Source organism: Mustelus asterias, chromosome 22, assembly GCF_964213995.1.
Source record: "Mustelus asterias chromosome 22, sMusAst1.hap1.1, whole genome shotgun sequence".
NCBI lineage: Eukaryota > Metazoa > Chordata > Chondrichthyes > Carcharhiniformes > Triakidae > Mustelus > Mustelus asterias.
This window is the reverse complement of record NC_135822.1, coordinates 51040068-51058967: the sequence shown is the minus strand read 5'-3', so window position 1 is coordinate 51058967 and position 18900 is coordinate 51040068. Positions and strand designations below refer to the sequence as shown.

At 45.0% G+C, this 18900-nt stretch overlaps 1 long non-coding RNA gene across 1 annotated transcript; it reads right to left on the bottom strand.

Annotated features, from left to right (window-relative positions):
* Window positions 1-8558: 8558 nt before the first annotated feature.
* LOC144510026 (uncharacterized) lies at window positions 8559-16818 on the bottom strand. The gene is made up of 3 exons (XR_013500552.1): window positions 16662-16818; window positions 10845-10991; window positions 8559-8629 (listed from the first exon to the last, which is right to left on the bottom strand). It is a non-coding gene; the product is annotated as an uncharacterized LOC144510026 (long non-coding RNA).
* Window positions 16819-18900: the final 2082 nt, after the last annotated feature.

Sequence of the window (18900 nt, the reverse complement as noted above, 5' to 3'; positions counted from 1 at the left end):
ATTAGCGGGTGAATGTGTAGGGGTATAGGGTTAGGGCCTGGGTGGGATTGTGGTCGGTGCAGACTCAATGGGCCGGATGGCCTCTTTCTGCACTGTAGGATTTCTATGAGTTTTATTTTTTAACCTCAAGGTCTTTGCCACATTTAGAAATTAAAATAATCCGTGCTGCCAAACCAGGGAAATACTGTTGAAGCTTTAGAAGGCTCTTGTCAAACCACACTTGGAGTATCATGAGCAATTTTGGGCCCTGTTTCAAAGGAAAGATGTGATGGTCCTGGAGAGAGTCCAGCAGAGCTTCATGATGTATGAGGAGCATTTGAGGACTCTGGGTCTGTAGTCAATGGAGTTTAGAAGGATAACCGGGGGCGGGGGTTGCAGGGGGGCGGGGGGGGGGGGAGGTGTGGTGGGAAGGGGCAGTGCTCAATTAAACTTACAGAATACCGAAAGGCTTCGATAGAGTGGATGTGGCAAAAATGCTTCCATTCGTGGGACAGATGATGATTCGAGGGCGCAGCCTCAGAATAATAGAACACAGAACATTACAGCGCAGTACAGGCCCTTCGGCCCTCGATGTTGCGCAAACCGTGAAACCAATTTAATGCCCCTCTAACCTACACTATTCCAATACCATCCATATGTTTATCCAATGACCATTTAAATGCCCTTAATGTTGGCGAGTCCACTACTGTTGCAGGCAGGGCATTCCACATCCTTACTACTCTCTGAGTAAAGAACCTACCTCTGACATCTGTCCTATATCTATCACCCCTCAATTTAAAGCTATGCCCCCTCATGCTAGCCATCACCATCTGAGGAAAAAGGCTCTCACTGTCCACCCTATCTAATCCTCTGATCATCTTGTCTGCCTCTATTAAGTCACCTCTTAACCTTCTTCTCTCTAATGAAAACAGCCTCAAGTCCCTCAGCCTTTCCACATAAGACCTTCCCACCATACCAGGCAACATCCTGGTAAATCTCCTCTGCACCCTTTCCAATGCTTCCACACCCTTCTGATAATGCGGCGACCAGAACTGTATGCAATACTCCAAGTGCGGCTGCACCAGAGTTTTGTACAGCTGCAACATGACCTCATGGCTCCGAAACTCAATCCCTCTCCCAATCAAAGCTAACACACCGTACGCCTTCTTAACAACCCTATCAACCTTGGTGCCAAATTTCAGGCATCTATGCATATGGACACCGAGGTCTCTCTGCTCATCCACACTACCAAGAATCTTACCATTAGCCCAGTACTCTGTATTCCTGTTACTCCTTCCAAAGTGAATTACCTCACACTTTTCCGCATTAAGCCCCATTTGCCACCTCTCCGCCCAGCTCTGCAGCTTATCTATATTCCTCTGTAACCTGCAACATCCTTCCGTACTGTCCACAACTCCACCGACTTCAGTGTCGTCCACAAATTTACTGACCCATCCTTCTACGCCCTCATCCAGGTCATTAATAAAAATGACAAACAGCAGTGTCCCCAAAACAGATCGTTGCGGTACACCACTAGTAACTGAACTCCAGGATGAACATTTCCCATCAACCACCACCCTCTGTCTTCTTACAGCTCGCCAATTTCTGATCCAAACCGCTAAATCACCCTCAATCCCATGTGTCCGTATTTTCTGAAGTACCTTACCGTGGGGAAGCTTATCAAACGCTTTACTGAAATTCATGTACACCACAGCAACTTCTTTACCCTCATCCACCTCTTTGGTCACCTTCTCAAAGAACTCAATAAGGTTTGTGAGGCACGACCGACCCTTCACAAAACCGTGTTGACTATCCCTAATCAAGTTATTACTTTCGAGATGATTATAAATCCTATCTCTTATAATCCTTTCCAAAACTTTGCCCACAGCAGAAGTAAGGCTCACTGGTCTATAATTACCAGGGTTGTCTCTACTTCCCTTCTTGAAAAAGGGGACAACATTTGCTATCCTCCAGTCTTCTGGCACTATTCCTGCAGACAATGAGGTCATAAAGATCAAAGCCAAAGGCTCTGCAATCTCCTCCCTTGCCTCCCAGAGAATCCAAGGATAAATCCCATCCGGCCCAGGGGGATAATCTATTTTCACACTTTCCAGAATTGCTGACACCTCCTCCTTATGAACCTGAATCCCGTCTAGTCCAGTAACCTGTATCTCAGTATTCTCCTCGACAACATTGTCTTTTTCCTGTGTGAATACTGACGAAAAATATTCATTTCGCGCGCCTCTCCGATCTCTTCGGACTCCACGCACAACTTCCCACTACTGAACTTGACTGCCCTAATCTTAACCTAGTCATTCTTTTAAAGTGAATAAAATGATGACCCTTTAGTACCGAGATGAGCAGCACTTTCTTCAGCCAGAGGGTGGTGAATCTGTGGAATTCATTGCCATTGTGCAGGCCAGTTCATTGAGTGTATTTAAGACAGAGACATAGAGTCATAGAGGTTTACGGCATGGAAACAGGCCCTTTGGCCCAACTTGTCCATGCCACCCTTTTCTTTTTAAACCCCTAAGCTGATCCCAATTGCCCGCATTTGGCCAATATCCCTCTATACCCATCGTACCCATATAACTACCTAAATGATTTTTAAAAGACAAATTTGTACCCGCCCCTACTGCTACCTCTGGCAGCTTGTTCCAGACACTCACCCCCCTCTGTGTGAAGAAATTGCCCCTCTGAACACTTGTATCTCTCCCCTCTCACCTTAAACCTATGCCCTCTAGTTTTAGACTCCCCTACTTTTGGGAAAATATATTGACTATCTAGCTGATCTGTGCCCCTCATTATTTTATAGACCTCTATAAGATCACCCCTCAGCCTCCGACGCTCGAGAGAAAAAAGTCCCAGCCTTTCCAGCCTCTCCTTATAACTCAATCCATCAAGTCCCGGTAGCATCCCAGTGAATCGTTTCTGCACTCTTTCTAGTTTAATAATATCCTTTCTATAATAGGGTGACCAGAATTGCACACAGTATTCCAAGTGTGGCCTTACCAATGTCTTTTACAACTTCAACAAGACATTCCAACTCCTGTATTCAATGTTCTGAAGATGAAACCAAGCATGCTGAATGCCTTCTTCACCATTCTGTCCACCTGTGACTCCACTTTCAAGGAGCTATGAACATTTACCCCTTGATCTCTTTGCTCGGTAACTCTTCCTAATGCGCTGCCATCAACTGAGTAAGTACTGGCCTGGTTCAATCTACCAACATGCATCACCTCTCATTTGTCTAAATTAAACTCCATCTGCCATTCATCAGCCCACTGGCGCAATTGATCAAGCTTCCGTTGCAATTGGAGATAACAAAGAACAATACAGCACAGGAACAGGCCTTCGGCCCTCCAAGCCCGTGCCGCTCCCTGGTCCAAGCTAGACCATTCTTTTGTATCCCTCCATTCCCACTCCGTTCATGTGGCTATCTAGATAAGTCTTAAACGTTCCCAGTGTGTCCGCCTCCACCACCTTGCCTGGCAGTGCATTCCAGGCTCCCACCACCCTCTGTGTAAAATATGTCCTTCTGATATCTGTGTTAAACCTCCCCCCCTTCACCTTGAACCTATGACCCCTCGTGAACGTTACCACCGACCTGGGGAAAAGCTTCCCACCGTTCACCCTATCTATGCTTTTCATAATTTTATACACCTCTATTAAGTCTCCCCTCATCCTCCGTCTTTCCAGGGAGAACAACCCCAGTTTACCCAATCTCTCCTCATAACTAAGCCCCTCCATACCAGGCAACATCCTGGTAAACCTCCTCTGTACTCTCTCCAAAGCCTCCACGTCCTTCTGGTAGTGTGGCGACCAGAACTGGATGCAGTATTCCAAATGCGGCCGAACCAACGTTCTATACATCTGCAATATCAGACCCCAACTTTTATACTCTATGCCCTGTCCTATAAAGGCAAGCATGCCATATTGCCTTCTTCACCACCTTCTCCACGTGTGACATCATCTTCAAGGATCTGTCGACTTGCACACCCAGGTCCCTCTGCGTATCTGCACCCTTTATGGTTCTGCCATTTATCGTATAGCTCCTCCCTACATTAGTTCTACCAAAATGCATCACTTCGCATTTATCAGGATTGAACTCCATCTGCCATTTCTTTGCCCAAATTTCCAGCCTATCTGTATCCTTCTGTAGCCTCTGACAATGCTCCTCACTATCTGCAAGCCTGCCAATTTTGTGTCGTCTGCAAACTTACGTTTTTCACTGTCCACTATACCACCAATCTTAGTGTCATCTTAAAACTTACGAACCATGCTTCCTATATTCTCGTCCAAATCATTAATATAAATTATAAATAACAGTGGACCCAGCACTGATCCCTGATGCACAGCGCTGGTCAAGGCCTGCAGTTTGAAAAACAACCTTCTACAACTACCCTCTGACTTCTGTCAAGAAACCAATTTTGTATCCATTTAGATATCTCACCCTGGATTCCGTGAGGTTTAGCCCTGTGCAACAACCTACCATGTTAAAGGCAAGGTAAAGAGCTAAATACATTCTTGATTGGTAAGGGGATCAAATATTATGGGGAAAAGGCAGGACAAAGGGATTGACAAACTTATCAGCCACGATTAAATGGCAGAGTAGTCTCGATGAGCAGAATAGCTGAATTCTGCTCCGATATCTCATGGTCTCACGAGTTTCACGCTCACTGTTAGCTACAAAATTTGTACTGGTCCTCCCGTTTTTATTAGCATCAGTGTATGTATTAGTTTCAGGATTCGAGTGATTCTCAATTAGCATTTAACAAATTAACCAGCAAGCATTTAATTTCAAATAACTAGTTATAAAGATTGTAAAATTAGGAATATTCATTACAATTACAGAGCAGCAGCATTAACTCTCTCTCTTCCAAGACTCAATAACATACATCATGTCACATACTGAGCAGTATTGAGTGAAACTAGCACAGACCAGACAACACAATAAAGTTAATTAAAACAATAAATGATATGAATAGTTTGTTCTGAAGAAATGATACTATTTTGAAAGTGATTAACTCATAGTCTTTGAAGAATTTCCCTGATTCAATGTGACGTTTTATTGGTGTAGAATATCGATCCACTTTTCAGCGCTGGCAGCTGCAACTGCAGATGGATGAAAAGCAACTAACTGGCAAACGTCAGGTAATATCTGTCATGGTAAAACAAACAGTTTTATAAATAATGGTAATATTTGACATCATGCCTCCGTCCTGAGATCTTTGGGATAATCCAAAATAAATCATACATTCAGAAATTAAATAAAGCGAAAGTGAGTGTGCAGGAACAGACTGAAATTGTGAATTCTAACTTTCTATGCAGTAGCTCTGCATCTGCACAGTGAGATATAAGGAACAAGGAAAGAGGACACTGCTTTTCCGAGGCTTTGATCTGGTGCAATGCTGCGCCAGTGTTCCTTTTTTGCTTTCGTTCTGGGGATGTCGGCTTCAGAGGAAATGTTTTCATTTGTTGTCCAACTTAAATTTCATTTGGCTACGGGGTGTTGAGAATTCATTAACCACTGCAGTCCATGTGTTTGTTGCTTGTTGTGGTTTGTGATGTACGTTTCCGTGGGTGTGTGGCTGTGTGTTGTTTAAGAGAGATTCTGTGTCTCTCTCTGTAAGTCTGTGTTGCAGTACATGGATAAGAATGTGCAAGTATGTGGGTTTTTCTGTGTGTGTTTGTGAGAGTGTGTTTCTTTGTGCCTGTGAGCATGTGTGTAAGTTTGTCAGTGTGTGAATGAGATGGGAAGGTGTCAGTTTATATCTGTGTGTATGTGCGTGCGTGTCTGCAGGGATGTGTTTAGGATGTCCGGATGTGTCTATGTGTATGATTATGTATCTGTATGTCTGGGTGTGAATGTTTCCATGCTTATATCTCTCTCTGTATTGCTGTGTGTGTCTGTGTGAATGTTTTTGTGAGATTATGCTTGTGATTGTGTTTTTGTGCGGGAATGTCAGCAGCTGTGTGAACAAAGAACAAAGAAAATTACAGCACAGGAGCAGGCCCTCTAACCCTGCACCAATCATGCTGCCCGACTGAACTAAAAACCCCTACCCTTCCGGGGACCGTAGCCCCCTATTCCCATCCTATTCATGTATTTGTCCAGACGCCCCTTAAAACTCACTATCGTATCTGCTTCCACTCCTTCCCCCCTGGCACCGAGTTCCAGGCACTCACCACCCTGTGTAAAAAAACTTGCCTCGGACATCTCCTCTAAACCTTGCCCCTCGCACCGTAGACCTATGCCCCCTACTAATTAACACTTCCACACTGGAAAAAGGCTTCTGACGTTCCGCTCTGTCCACACCCCTCATAATCTTGTACACTTCTATCAGGTCACCCCTCAACCTCCGTCGTTTCAGTGAGAACAAACCAGATTTCGCCAACCTCCCCTCATACCTAATGCATTCTATGCGAGGCAACATCGTGGTAAGTTTTTTCTGTACCGTCTCCAAAGCCTCCACATCCTTCTGGTAGTGTGGCGACGAAAATTGAACGCTATATTCCAAGTCCAGCCTAACTAAGGTTCTATAAAGCTGCAACATGACTTGCCAATTTTTAAACTCAATGCCCCGGCCGATGAAGGCAAGCATGCCGTAGGCCTTATTGACTTCCTTCTCCACCTGCGTTGCCACTTTCAGTGACCTGTGTACACCCAGATCCCTCTGCCTATCAACACACTTAAGGGTTCTGCCATTTACTGTATATTTCCTATCTTTTCTGGACCTTCCAAAATGCATTACCTCATATTTGTCCGGATTAAACTCCATCTGCCATTTTTCTACCCAAGCCAACAACCGATCTATATCCTGCTGTATCCTCTGATGGCCCTCATCGCTGTCTGCAAATCTACCAACTTTTGTGTCATCCGCAAACTTACTGATCAAACCAGTTAGTAATTCGTCCAAATCATTTATATATATTACGAGCAGCAAAGGTCCCAGCACTGATCCCTGAGGAACGCCACTTGTCAATCCTCCATTCAGAAACACACCCTTCCACTGCTACCCTCTGTCTTCTATGACCCAAGCCAGTTCTGTATCCACCTTGCCAGCTCACCTCTGAGATTGAGATTATAAAGCAGAAATATATTCAACCTTAGTATTGGAATCAATTTAACCAACCCGTGCGTTCGGGTTTTAATAGTTCCAGAAATAAATGAAGTAACATTTACCGTGTGTGTGTGTTTGTTGTGGGTTAAGGAATGGTCATCCTGCTTCACCAGAGTCAACAGTGAAACTTTCCCTGATAAATATGTGGGAACTTTTGTTGAAGTTGATAACTGGCAGGGTAAACAGGGGCAGGGTGCAAGAATGGAGGTAGAGCATTTGGATTCCAATGGAGCTGCTCTCTGTGTCACCGAAACCTGTGGAATTGTAGAGCAAGAGCTGCAACATGGGAATAGTTTGTTTTGAACTTATTTTTTGGTCGAGAACAGACAAAATGTGGATAAAGGCTGCAATTGTCTTTTAAACTGTTTGTGTTTTCAATGTTCAAAGAATCAATCTGTGAAATTGAGACAATTATCTTGGAAACATTAAAAAACCGTTAGCAAGATCCAGTGCATCACAGAATTCACTGCAGAAGGAGGCCATTCGGCCCATTGAGTCTGCACCAACCACAATCCCACCCAAGCCCTATCCTCATAACCCCATGCATTTTATCCTAGCTGGTCCCCCTGACACTAAGGCGCAATTTAGCATGGCCAATCCATCTAACCCGCACATCTTTGGAGTGTGGGAGGTAACTGGAGCACCCGGAGGAAACCCACACAGACACAGGGAGAACCTGCAGACTTTACACAGACAATGACTGAAGCCGAACCCCGAATCGAACCCCGGTTCCTTGCGCTGTGAGGCAGCAGTGCTCACCACTGTTCCACCGTGCAAGATTAAATATTGACAATGTCTGACACAGGAATTACAGAGTGCAGCACAGTTTACCCACTCCCATTCTGAATGGGATTAGTGTCTGATAACTGCACCAAATGTAAATATTACAGTCTGAGATAATCTCCTGACAATATCTCCCATGGGGAATGACTGAACAGAGTTCATGTACATGTCTGGTGATAAAAGGGTTAATTCACCAGCCGAGGTTCCTGTTACAAACTTCAATCCCTGACAATATTCTTCAATATGCACACTTCAGCAAGTGGTTCCCAGATGCAGACATTGGAGTTACTGAACTTGTCTGAGGCTCACAAAGAGCGCACACACACAGTTCTCTCTCTGGAAAGTTATCTTTGCTGTTCCCTTTTGAAAGGAGGATGAAGAGTCTGTTGCTGAGAACACTGACAACACATTGCTGCTGAAACAATGGTTTGCAGCAATCTTTCCTTCAACGTGGAGACTACGACTGCAACAGTTTTCCAGCTGGGAAACTCAAGCAAACCAGGTAAGCAGGAAAATCACAGCCTGCCTGGAACGGCTGATGGAATAGGGAGGGAGGGGGGCAGGAATGAAGGGTTTGGAAGGGGCTGTCGAATATCTTCACAATTCAGGATTTCACTGTAACTGGTGTAGCAGCAACGTTTATAGATTGCAATGTTCACATGAACACTGTCAGTCCAGGTCTGGATCCCTGCAGCGACTTCAGCTCTCTCTCTCCATTTGGACTGAACTGACTATTAAACAGCCTGAAACAGATTAAAGATGAAACAGGAAATAAACAAATTGACCAACAAAGTAACAAGAGACTGGAGTTAATAGGACAAATCTTCTGGTCGTTGGATCGCCAGAGACCAGACACACAACTGAAGATGAGCATCAGGATCCTCTGGCTGTCCTGATGCACTGATCCACATGGGAATTGACCCAGAGCTATTAACCTTTATTGGGGAATTCCCCTGCTGCAGTTAGAGGCAGATACTTGGGACAGATCCACATGATTTACCTGGAAAGTTATTCAGGTAATGTAAGACAGCTCAGCACCTGGGCTAATACCTGAATAGCACAACCGAGTCCCCCAATCACTTCCCACAGATGCCCATACTACACCTCCCACAATCTGACTAGACCCACTCCCCCAAATCATTCCAACCTCCCCTCCAGCCCGACTCCCTCCCCACGAGCCCTTGAACAAATCTGCCTAAGCCTCCCAACCTGGCTTCACCCTGCCCCAACATCTCCTAACCTGACATAGAAACATAGAAGATCGGAGCAGGAGGTGGCTATTTGGCCCTTCGAGCCTGCTCCGCCATTCATCACAATCATGGCTGATCGTCCAAACCAATAGCCTGTTCCTGCTTTCCCCCCATAAACTTTGATCCCATTCGCCCAAAGTGCTATATCTGGCAGCCTCTTGAATACATTCTTGATCAATCCCCCGACTGAAACTCATCACCACAGAACCAACCCGACCTTACTATCCTCTCCAAAGTTATTAACCAACGCCAACCATCCAACATACAACCCCATCTGACTAGACACCAACACATGACCAACTCCCAGCCACCACCCAAATTCCCAATTGACCCTCCAACCCAATACAACTCGATCACCCTCCCAACACCCATAACTAATTCTCCAACCTCTCGCCAGCTCCCTGACTAACCATTCATCCAGCAGTAAACCAACGCATTCACTCCACCATTCAACCAAAACTCATGGAGCTCCCCGGCATCATTGTGCTGTAAATAGGGGGTGTAATCTCTCTTCCCTGACACTACTTTGCTCTGATGGAGCACCCCGGGGTCACTGTGCTGTTAATAGGGTGTGCGCTTTCTCTTGCCCGACTCTACTCTGCTCTGTTGGAGCTTCCCAGGCCCAATGTCCTGTAAATAGGGTTTGTGCTCTCTCTCCCCCAACTCTACTCTGGTCTGATGGAGCTCCCCAGGGTCACTGTGCTGTCAATAGGGTGTGCTCTCTCACCTCGCCGACTCTGCTCTGATCTGATGGAGCTCCACGGAGTCACTCTGCTGTGAATAGGGTGTCTGCTCCCTCTTCCCCAACACGACTCTGATGTAGCTCCCCGGAGTCAAAGTGCTATAAATTGGGTGTGTGCTTTCACCTGCTCTCTCTTCCCCGACTCTGCTCTGATGGAGCTCCTGTGGTCACTGTGCTGTAAACAGTGTGTGTGCTTTCACCTCCCCAAGATATTCTGCACTGATGGAGCTCCCCTGGGTCATTGTGCTGCAAATAGTGTGTGTGCTCTCTTTTTCCCAACTCTGCTCTGATGGAGCTCCCTGGGGTCACTGTCCTGAAGACCCCGGGAGAAATATGCAGCAGTTTCAGGTTTGGAGAACTTTCACACATACCGACAATCTGCTTACCGTTAGAACATAAGAACATAAGAAATAGGAGCAGGTGTAGCCATCTAGCCCCTCGAGCCTGCCCCGCCATTCAATAAGATCATGGCTGATCTGAAGTGGATCAGTTCCACTTACCCGCCTGATCCCCATAACCCCTAATTCCCTTACCGATCAGGAATCCATCTATCCGTGAATTAAATGTATTCAATGAGGTAGCCTCCACCACTTCAGTGGGCAGAGAATTCCAGAGATTCACCACCATCTGAGAGAAGAAGTTCCTCCTCAACACTGTCCTAAACTGACCCCCCTTTATTTTGAGGCTGTGCCCTCTAGTTCTAGCTTCCTTTCTAAGTGGAAAGAATCTCTCCACCTCTACCCTATCCAGCCCCTTGATTATCTTATAGGTCTCTATAAGATCCCCCCTCAGCCTTCTAAATTCCAACGAGTACAACCCAATCTGCTCAGTCTCTCCTCATAATCAACACCCCTCATCTCTGGCATCAATCTCTGGTTGCCACTGCTTGGAAGATTCTGGACAATTTATATTTTGAATTCAATTGATATTTTAATTATTGCACTAAAAATTAACACAAGCACTCACCAGATAAACTCCAGACTCCTGCAGGTCAGTATGAGGCGGTGGAAAGCAGGAACAGATTGGTCTGTGCAGGAGTTTGAATGCAGGTACAGAATCCTCAGTGACTGGTTTGTACTGAGAGCGGAGGCGAGATCCTCAGCACAAGAATCTCTGAGAGCGTTTTCATCCTGATCAGAGAGAGAAAATTAACAGGAATCAGACTAAATCCCCAGTATTTTAAATAACACTTAACAATAGTAACGTATTGTATGAGAGACATTCAAAACGCAACTTGCATTTCTATAGAAGGAGGAAATATTCAGTGCATAAAATGAAATATGAATAGAATATACTGGAAATGCTCAGCTGGTTGGGTAAATATCTGTGAAGAGAGAAACAGGGTTAAAGTTTGAGCTTTCATTGGAACTGGGAAATGGCAGTGAATTGACAGGTTTGAAGTGACAGCGGTGGGTGGCTGGGGCAGAAACAAAGAAAGGACAAACTGGAATTACAGGAGTGATTAAATGATGAAAGTGATGATGGGAGAAGACAAATAACAGGATTCCCATGTCACTACTTGGAGTGGCTTGGGAAGGACATGGGATAGTCAGTGGTTTGGGAATGCAGTTTGTGGTGAAGTTGAAGATAATGTCTGTGATTTTACCGGAAGTTCTGAAGTCCCAACATGGGGATTGGAAATGGGTGGTGTGTCCGTGTGGGCAGGATAGGCAGAGTTATGAAGGTGATATTGTCAGAGGCGGACAATTTACAGCTGGCAGGCAGGGGGGAGCTGTCCACTCAGGAAGCCTGGGTATTGGGCAGTCCCGGTTCAGGCAATGCTGGCACCATCTCCAAAGGCAGCCAGCAGCACTTTCAAACACAGCAGCTCTGGAGGGAGCAGCGAGGGAGCTCTGCTTACTGAATGAGGGGCTGAAATAACAGAAAGCAGGGCAAGGGTTGCTCCCCAATCACTAATTCCTCCCTGGAGCGGCGCCTCCTGGCTGCTCAGGCTCGGAGGGAGGTCCTGCTCCCCCAGGATGGAAGGAGATTATCCCATCGATACCAGCCAGTCTGGATGGAGATTGCTGGGAGGTGAGCAGGTTTGAGAAACGTGTTTGCAGTGTGGAAAAGGATCAATGTCCTGATGTGTTCTGACAAGGTGAGTGCAGCACAGCCTGATATGTGAATAAGGATGAGAGTGAAATTGTAGAAAGAACATCTCCACCCAGACACTGGCAATGCAAAGGCAGCAGCATTGACTGTCAGAGACATGTCCGTTAGACTATCACCAGCAGAGGCTAGAGCAGGGTTTACCAACATATTCACGTGGGCAAACACATGGCAATGTTTTTCTCACTCAAGGGGCCGATGAGTAAATTTCAGAAAGAAGAAGTTCGGCACAGCAGAAATTTCAATTACAAACAAAACCGAGGTATGAAAAGAAACAACTTGCTGAGCACAATAATGAGTAATAAATAAAGATGAGAATTAGAGTTTAATCCTCATCAATCACAAATTGTTTCTCTCCCACATTTGCTGCAGATTGGCTCAAAAACCCAGCAGCAGCAAACATGGGAAAGAAACGGCATGTGATTGGAGGAGTAGCTCCATGTAGATTCTTCCATTCAAACTGAACAGTGTCACTGAGATTTGGGAAACTCGCTCCGGGGGCTGCATTGAGGGGCTTCGAGGGTCACATTCGACCCTTGGTCCACACGTTGGACAACCCTGGATTAGTGCATGTGTTTGATGAGTGAGTAATAATGTGTGTTTGGAAAGAGAGCAAACGTCAGGTAATGAGTGAAGAAGAGTGGAGACACTTAGATCTTGTCATCCTTACACAGTGGAAGTAGTAGTGCTGGATCAGGAAGGCCTGGGGGCAGAGTGGGTAATTACTGCTGCTGAGATGGGTTGTGGGGCTGAGAGAGTGAGTGGTCTAATGAATGGGGACAGGAGAGCGTCTGGTGAGGACAAAACATAGAGCTCGTGTACCCATCACTGATCACAGAGAGCAGTCTGAAGGACGTATTGGGATAAGAACAAAATAACTAGAAGCAGCAGTCGGCCATTCAGTCCCTCGAGCCTGCTCCATCACCGCTGATCTAATTGCAATCTCAACTCTTTTCCCTGTCGCTCCCCCGTGGCCCCTGATTCTCTTCTCAATCCAAAATCGTTCTTACCTCAGCCTTGAATATATTCAATGACTGCCTCCACTCGTCTCCATGGAAGAGAATTCCACTGACTAGCGACCACCTAAAAAAATAAACTTCTCATCTCAGTCTCAAGGGACTGACAATTAAATTTTAAAATTTGTCCCCTTCTTCTAGTCTCTCTTACAAGAAGAAACAGCCTTCAGCAGCCACCCTGTCTCATCCCCTCAGGAACTTATTTGTCTCAGTGCGATCACCTTTTAATCTTCTGAACTTTCACAGATATTGCTCCAATCTGCTCAAATTTTCATCGAAAAATAAACTTCTCCATCCCAGGAATCAGTTGACTGAACTTTCTCTGAACTCGTTCTAATACAATTCTATCTTTTCTTTAGTAAAAGACCCCAACACTACACACATTACTCCAGTTGTGTTCTGATGAAGTTCGTGTAAAACTGCAGCAAAACTTCCCTACTCTGACATTCCATTCCTATTGCAATAAGAACGTTAAGAAACAGGAGAAGGAGTCAGCCATTCAGTCCTTCAAATCCGCTCCATCTTTCAATGTGATCATGGCTGATCATCGAATTCAACACCATTTCCAACATTGTCACTTCATTCTTTTTAATAAGTAGAAATATATCGAGCTCAGTTTTGCACAAACTAAATGACTGCTCCCCGCAGCTCTCTGGGGCAAAAAAATCCAAAGATTCACCAGCATTTTAATGGAAAATAAATACTCCTCATCTCAGCCTCAATAACTGCCCCTTATTCTCAGAGTGTGCCCCAGATTTTAGATCCTCCAGCTGGGCGAAACATCCTTTCTGCATCATTTTTCTGAAGGCCTATGAATAAAGTGTTTTTGTTCCTCATAGGACAACCCATCTGTCTCTGGACCTATTTCAGTGAACCTGCTTTACATGCCAAGTACATCTTTCCTTCAGTCAGGAGACCAGAACTGTACACTATACTACAGGTGTGGTCTCAGCAAGGCTGCATATAATTGCAGTAAGACATCTTTCTCTTCAACTCAAATCCACTTCGAATAACCATTTGTGATCTTAATTGCTCACATCTGAGCTTTCAGTACCTCATGAACAGGGACATCAAAATAACTTTGGAGTTGTCTTAATTTCTGGGTTATTTTCTCGAAAATTCCATAACATCACATTTTTATGCCTTGTAGTCCAGCTGGCAAACTTTTAGCCACTCCCTGAGCCTCTCCACATCCCCTTGAAACATCTTTGCATCTCTTCACAATTCAGATTTCCACCTAGTTTTCCATTATTCACAAATTTGGAAACATTATATTTGATCCCCACATCCATATCACTGATACAGATTGTGAATAGCTGAGACCCAAACACTGAGTGAATCATGCAACTACAGAATCCCTAGTGTCGGAGGAGGTCATTCGGCCCATCAAGACACTCTGACGGAGTATCTTACCAAGGTCTGCTCACCACAACATCACAAATTTACGAGGGCTAATCCACCTAATCTCCACATTTTAAGAAACTAAGGGCAATTTTACCATGGCAAATCCTGCATATCTTTGGAGTATGAGAGGAAACCGGTGCACCCAGAGGAAACACACACAGACACAGGGAGAATGTCTGCTGGAGCTTTGACAGTCACCCGAGGCTGGAATTGAACCCGGGTCCCTGGCGCTGTGATGCAGCAGTGCTAACCATTGTGTCACCATGCCAGACGTTCATAAATCCATGCTGGCCCTGTCTAATCCTGCCATTAATTCCTCAGTGTTCTGTTATCACTTCCTTCATGATAGATTCCGATAGGATTTTCCATACTATCAATGTCAGACTAACAGATCTGCAGTTGCCCGTTTTCCGATAACCACATATTTATGCCAGTAATCCCCTGACACATTTTGGGCACTGAGAGGCAATTTAGCATAGCCAATCTACCGAACCTGCTCATTTTTTGGACTGTGGGAGGAAACAGGAGCAGCCGGAAGAAACCCACACAGACACGGGGAGAATGTGCAAACTCCACAGACAACCGTCCAAGGCTGGAATGAATCCGGTCACTGACACTGTGAGGCAGCAGTGATAAACACGGTGCCACATCTTCACTTCATCTAATACAATCCTTGAATTAACAACGGTTGGAACACATCTGGTGCTGTTTTTCAAATGAAAGGAATGTATTTTTGTTGGAAACGCCACACATTTGATCATCATCATGTCTAAAAGACCTTGTACGGCTTTTGTTCTTCTCCAGGGAATTGCCTTCAATACACGGTGAATTAATCTTCTATTCAACTTTTGACAATCTGATTCATGCAAAAGACCTAATCCAGGAGCGATTTATACAGTAAAGGGAAGAACCCATAGGAGCATTGACATAGAGGGATCTGTGCGTACAAGTCCACAGATCCCTGAAAGTGGCAACCCAGGTGGATGAGGTGGTCAAGAAGGCATACAGCATGCTTGTCCTCATCGACCACGCATTGAGTATAAAAGTTGGCATGTTATGTTACAGCTGTATGAAACTTTAGTTAGGCCACATTTGGAATATTGCTTGCAGTTCCGTTTGCCACACTACCAGAAGGATGTGGATGATTTGGAGAGGGTGCAAAGAAGGTTTAGCAGAATGTTGCCTGGTCAAGTAGGGTTAAGGTATGAGGAGAGGTTGGATAAACACGGATTGTTTTCACTACAAAAAGGAAGGCTGAGGGGTGACCTGGCAGAGGTATACACAATTATGACAGGCATCGATATGGTGGATAGTCAGAGACTATTTTCCCAGGGTGGAATGGTTAACTACAAGAGGGCAGAGGATGAAGGTGAGAGGGGCAAAGTTAGGGGAGACATGTGGGATAAGTTTTCACACAGAGGGTGGTGGGTTCTTGGAATGCACAGCCAATGGAGGTGGTGGAAGCAGGTATGTTACCAATGTCCAAGGTGCATCTTAATTAAAAACATGAACAGGAGACGAACAGAGGAACAGAAACCACATATGGGTTGTAATTACTGGGTCTGAATAAGGGTTAGGAGTCGCCACAGGCTTGGTGGGCCGAAGGGCCTATTACCGTGTTGTATGATTCTTTGTTCTTCTTTGTATATGAAGATTAAAATCAACCGTGATTATTGCAGTACGCTTCTACAAGACCCCATTATTTTTCCTGTATACTGTGTCAGAGATTCTGAATATTGTTTGGGGCCTATAAATGATTTCCACAATTGATCTTTTAACTTTGCTAATTCTTCTCTCTACCCAAACTGATTCTGCATGTTGATCATTGAAATTAAGTTCACCTCTCGTGACTGTACTGTCATCTGTTACTAACAGAGAGACTCCACCACCATTTCCTGTCCTCCATTTACTGCCATCTATTCACTTTCCCCCTTTTCACAAATCAATGGATGCTGTGTCCAGGGAAAGCTGAGCACATCTGAGGAGGAGGAGAGGGCCTCAGAGGGTGGACCATAACATCATTCCTCCGCATCCTCGACATAAGGATTTGTGGAACTGACATCCCATTGCTTAGGGATCAGAGAGAGAAGCAACAGGAGTCAGAGTAAAAGCAGTTTTCCTTATTCATAACTGACGCTAATAGTAATGGACAGAATTTTTTATACAAATACCAGTGGTCAAATTATATTGTTGAATATTCAGTTATTATAAACATATAGTATATCGTTATTATAAACAGTCTGCTACTTACTGCAGTTTCTGTATTTTACAGTCCCAATTGCTCAGAGCCACAAACAGCAGTTTCACTCCCGAATCTCCCAGTTTATTGGAACTCAAATTCAGATCCATCAGTGAGCATTTGTACTGAGAGCAGAGGCCAGGTCCTCGCACAAGAATCTGAGAGATCATTACCATTCAGACTGGAGATCCGAGAGAGAAAAATAACAGGGATCAGGATAAATCCACAGTGTCTTTTAAGAATAAGCTTATAAAGAATAATAATGTACAGCGTGGGACATTCAAGAAACACAACTTCAGTTGATACAGAAGGCAAAACACCATTGATCTGTAAATGTGAAATATGAATAAAATATGCTGGAAACTCTCAGCAGGACAGGCAGTTTCTGTGAAGATAGAAACAGATTTAGTTTCAGTTCAATTAGCTAAAATTAGAAATTAGAAATAGCAGTGAATTAAATTGTTTTAAGTGACAGGGAGCTGGGCTTGGGCGGGTGACAAGGAAAGAACTAAATGGAAGTGCCGGAGTGATTAAATGACAAAAAGGATGATGGTGAAAGGGAAGAACAGAGGAATTCCATGTCCTTACCCTGAGTCACTCGGGAGGGACATGGGATGGTCAGTGGCTCAGGAATGGATTTTGTGGTTTTGTTGAAGATAATGTGAGAGAACCCTTTTTCATGCTGCGAGTGGTACTGGTCTGGAATGTACAACCTGGAAGTGTAGTGGAGGCAGGCTGAATCGAGGCATCACAGAGGGCAGTCGATGAATATTTGAATGAAACAATGTGCAAAGATACGAGGAGAAGGTAGAAGAATGAGACAAAATCCTAATACTAGTCTGGTGAGCTGGTGCAGACATATTTAGCCTCGTGGTTCTCCGCAACAATTCTGTGAAGATAATGGTTGGAAATGTATCGATATTTTAACTGGAAGCTGGTGATGATGCAGTGTCGACAGGGTGAGGTAATTTCACCAGTGTCCACAAGGGGCCATTGGTGTCTCTCTCAGGTAGAATCACAGAATTGTTACAGAGCAGAAGGAGACCATCCGGCCCGTGCTGTCTGCACTGACTCTCTGAATGAGCAACTTACTAACTGTCATTCTCCCAAATTCTCCCCACAATCCTGCACATTCTGTCTTTACAGAGAACAATCCAATTCCCTTTGGAAAGTTTCAACTGACCGTGTCACCACCACACTCTCAGACAGTGAATTCCAGCCCTTAACCACTCGCTGCAGGGGAAGGCCCGGTTCAGGCAATGCTAGCACCACTCCATTTCATAGGCAGCAGCTCTGGAGAGACCAGTGAGGAAAACCTGATTACTGAACATAGGGCTGAAATGGGAGGAGGAAGGTTAAACTCAACTCAATGATGCGCTTGGCAACACTTGGTAGTGTTCCCCAAGGCTCCGTGAGGTTGGAGCAAATTTCTGTTCTCTCAGGACTGGAGAATATCTGCGACATCAATCCAAGTAAATCTGGATGGAGATTGCGGGAGACCTGAGCAGGCGTGGGTTATGATTTTGAATCAGCGAGGCAAAAGGATGAATAACCTATGTTCTGACAAGGTGGTGAAGCATCTTGGAGCATATCATCTGAGGCATATGGGGTCGAATGAGAATGAAAGTGAAATTGTAGAAAGGTCATCCCCACACAGACATAGGCAATGCCCAGGCAGCAGCATCGACTGTCAGAGACATGTCAAACTCTCTCTGCAGAGTTCTGGTTAATTGGAGATAACTCTTGCACTGTGAGAATGGAATGGTCATATGCAGGAGGCCTTTCCCTGATGGTCAGTCAGGTTGTCACCAGCACAGGCTTGTGTCTTTGATGGGAGAGTAACAATAGGAATTAACGTGCCGGTAGAAGAGAGCACGAAACGTCAGGAAATGAACTAAAAATGGTGACAGCGCCCAGATCTTGCCATCCTCACACCCAGAAGTAGCAGCGCTGGAGCTGGGAGAACAATAGACAGGTTGGAAAATCACTGATTGTCATCTGGGATGTGGAGCTGAGAGTGAGCAGTCAATGGATGAGCACAGGAGACACTCTGGTACCTGCAACACACAGAGCCTGTGTGCCCATGACTGGTCACATGGAACAGTCTGAAGGAGCTGTTGGAATGTACATTTTGTTAAAAACTATGACCTTGAGAAATAAACTGAATATTGAATTTGATGATCAGTCATGAACAAAATGAATGGTGGAGCAGGCTCGAAGGGCTGAATGGCCGACTCCTGCTTCTAGTTTC